Source organism: Octodon degus, unplaced genomic scaffold (assembly GCF_000260255.1).
Source record: "Octodon degus isolate 3935 unplaced genomic scaffold, OctDeg1.0 scaffold00006, whole genome shotgun sequence".
Taxonomy (NCBI): domain Eukaryota; kingdom Metazoa; phylum Chordata; class Mammalia; order Rodentia; family Octodontidae; genus Octodon; species Octodon degus.
The window spans coordinates 12,315,813-12,319,881 of record NW_004524582.1 but is presented as its reverse complement, the minus strand read 5'-3'; positions in this window follow the sequence as shown (position 1 = coordinate 12,319,881).

Sequence of the window (4,069 nt, the reverse complement as noted above, 5' to 3'; positions counted from 1 at the left end):
TGTATCTGTATATGCAGAACAGTTAGGATAGATATAGCTACTTTTGCTTAATTCAATGAGAAGAAAGATTTGTACTAATAGAGTTTGGACAAGATATCCTGTCTTCATCGTGTACCATGGATAACCACTAAGAAGATAACAATGTGCAATGTATTAATTATTGAAACTGTCTTATTAATCAGTTTTGAAACTGTCTTATTGCTACTTGTTTCTCAATAAAATAAAATAAAACAATAAAAAAAGAGATGTTTGTAGTTGGATCTATTATGAAAAATGCTGTTATGAACCTTCATGTACTTTTTTGTTTGGGTGTATATTTTTATTTCTCCTGGGTAAGTACAGTGCTCAAAAGCAGAACTTCTGGGTAGGGAGGTAATAAATCTGGTTTTATAGGGTAATACTATCGAGTTTGCCAATTACTGTGCCACTTTGCGGTACCACAGCAATGCAGGGTTCCGTTGTCCATATCCTTGCCAGCACTTAGTAACGTGGCTCTATTCTAGCGTAGAGTGCTATTTTTATAACTTTTGATATTATCTGATACCTAGTAAGTTGAGAACTTTTCTGTGTGCTTATGAAAAGCTTTAATTAAGTATTTATGCAGTGAAGTGCCAAAATGCAGTTATTGGAAACATAATTTGCAAACAGGAAAACTTGAAATTTATCTTATCATAAGCACAGTAGGCACTGAACAAATTAAACAGCGAGCCTTCAGACAGTATATAATATTAATGCTGCAATTCTATAATTGCATTTTAGAATATTTCAACCTTCAGGATGAATCATTTTCTGAAGCACCTATTTTTAATTGGATAAATTTATGTTCTGTATTGGAATGAAATGAAACTGAGGAGGCCTATAATTATGTGGCATTATAAGCAGACACGATTTGTTTGAAGAAGTTTTGCTTATGAAATATTTGTATTCTGAGTCAAGGCCAAAAAGCACAGGACTTGTGAAAATATTTAGCTGAACTTTTTCTACATTTCTACATTCAAATGCTTAACATTGCTACTATGCCAGAGTTAGCTTGCTAAGGCTACCATAACAAGATTGGGTGGCTGGAACAACTGAAATTTACTCCTCATGGTTCTGTAGGGTACAGGTCCAATGTCCAGGTATGCACAGCTTTGGATTCAGCTGAGGCTGTCCTCCTTGGCTCACATGAGGCCACCTGCTCCACGTGTGGGTGCTTCCCGGTGTCTCCACAGGCCCACACTCCCCTTTGTAAGGCCACTAGTCAGATGAAGTGAGGCCACACAAATGACCCCATCTTACCCATCTCCTTGAAGGACCTATCTCCAGATGGAGCCAGGTCCTAAAGAACAGGGGGTTCCAACATGGGGGTCCAACATAGGAACTGAGGGAACATAACTCAGCCCATGGCAATCCGCCGTTTACCATACCAGCCTCCCTTTAGCTCCACAGAACCCAGGAGGGGACACATCCCTGGCATCTAGCGAGGCCCTGTGCCCTGCAGTCTGAAGCCAACTTTGTACTTTCTGCTGTGCTGCCTGTCACCGATGGCCTTCCAGGTTCCAAGGTCCACCTCTTGAGACCAACACTCTCTATCTGATCCTCTCACGATGGCATTTTTTGAAACATGGTTTTGTGCTTCCCTTTATAAAATACATGTTCCAAAACAAAATAAAATAAACTACATATTCATTGCAGAAAAAAGTTCAAACATTAGTGAAATGTATAAAAACAAATAAACATTATTTACAGAATACCACCCAGTGTTAGATGCTGCTGTCGGGCTGGCTTTACATCCACCAAAATGCTTCTTCCCTGTAAATACTTGTACGCTTTTAATATAAATATAGAAACTGCAGTATATACTATTTTTTGGTCTTTCCAGTTGAATATGTTTAAAGTGGACAACAACATTACGTTTTGATACACATAGGCACCACGAGATGATTAATACAACCCGATATAGTAACATGTCTATCTTGTAACATAAACAGCTGTTTCTCTCCATCTAGTATATTATGGATCTCTTTCCCTTTTAATGACAGATTGTCTTAGTCTGTTTTGTGTTGCTATAACAAGCTACCTGAGGCTGGATAATCTGTGAGAACAAAGAGTTTGTTTCTCTCACCATGCTGAAGGCCCAGGAGCATGTCACCAGCATTTGGAGGTTGCGGGGTGGTGAGCGCTGCACGGAGGATGACTCACACAGCTGGGACTCTTGAAAGAAAGGAGTCTCAGGGGAGATCCCAGCCTGGCTTGTAATAGCCCATTCTCTGGAGAATTAATCCAGATCCCTGCCTTGACCCATTCCCATGAGACAGCACCTCTCCATTCTTGAGGGTAGCACTGCCCTGAATTACTGTCCTTTACCGTCTGCCAGGACCCCTACTGTGAAGACACCAGCACCTCAGCGCTGCCATCCTGGGTCCAGGTTGCCAGCACATGAACCTCCAGACCATAGCTGAAATGTATTAGGGGCTACCCAGATTCACGCCCTCCACACCACCCATGAGGCAGGCTTTACTTCACCCTTCACAGTGTGGTAGAAATTTCAGGACCAACAGAGGCAAAGGCCACTCAGTTATAAGCCCAGTCCATTAGCCCATATGGTTTGTAGCCCTCTGACTAAATGTGGGGTACACAGATTGACAAACAGCTTGACCCCTAAGTTAGGGAAGCTCTCTCAGTGACGTAAGAATAGACATTAGGTGTTCCTGGTGTCCTGCCATCTTCCAGGTCTCTTTTCTTTCTTTTCTTTTCTTTTTTTTTCCTTTCTTTCTTTCTTTCTTTCTTTCTTTCTTTCTTTCTTTCTTTCTTTCTTTCTTCTTTCTTTCTTTCTTTCTTTCCTTCTTTCCTTTCTTCTCCTTCTCCTCCTCTTCCTCCTTCTTCTTCCTTCCATTCTTTTTTCTTTTCTTTCACACTGAACTACATCTCCAGCATTTTTCTTTATGTATCTTATCTGTGGCAGTCTTGCCGAACTGCTAGTTGCCCTGGCTCGGTGCAGTCTTGTGACCCACCTGCCTCAGCCTCCTTGAGCACTGGGATATACCTGGCTCTGCCTTTCTGCCTCTGCAGGCTCCAGGGCCTTTTCTGCAGGCCTTTCAGAGGTGGGCGCTGTCCTTCACGCTTTCACTCACTTCCCTCCAGGGCAGTGCAATGGTGTGCCAGGCATTCCCAGTCCATTCTCTGCTCCCACTTGGACACTGGGGCATGTCTTTCTTTCCCTAGCTGCCATCAAGAAACGTAGCAGCAAAAAGACAGAATCTTTTGGGGCTGGGGAGATGGCTCATGGAATAAGTGCTTCTCTGGCGAGCGCAAGGGCCTGAGTTCAATCCCCAGTTCCACCAAAAGAAAGAAAGAAAGAAAGAAAGAAAGAAAGAAAGAAAGAAAGAAAGAAAGAAAGAAAGAAGGAAAGAAAGAAAGAAAGAAAGAAAGAAAGAAAGAAAGAGAAAGAAAGGAAGGTAGCAGCAACCATGCACAGCGTCGGACACAGAGGGACTGGTGAGCTAGAGTCTGCACGCCTGACACCCCTCTGTTGCTTCAAACATGTAGGCTATTTTGTGGGACTTGAACCCAGGCATAAGAAAATAGATATTTGCCCTGCTCTGTGCATTCGCTCTCCAAAGAAAGGAGAAAAACAGGGCCAAGGGCCCAGCAACGTGGTGTCCTGTTTAACAAGAATTCAGTATTCCTAATAGAAATTATATCATAACTTATTTTCTATTAATAGAGAATTATAGTTGTTTTTAATTTTACTATACAGCACCTCAATGAACATTATATATAATATATATTATAGTCATACCTCAATATATTTCACTAAATATGTTACCAGAGATGGAATTTATATGTGAATGTATATGTGCACTTAACTTAGGGTAATTATTTACAATCTGCTGTCTTGAAGTATCTGTAAATATCCACTTAGATCACTTCAGTTGTCTGGGGTTTACACTGCCCCTCGCACTAAGCCTGAAGGGTCATCTGGTAAGCGTTGCTTTCACTTTTAGAGTGACTGCCAGTCAGCTTTGCAGAGTAACTGTGCCCCACCCTATCCCATCAGCAATATACGAAGCGTCAACATTCTTCACAT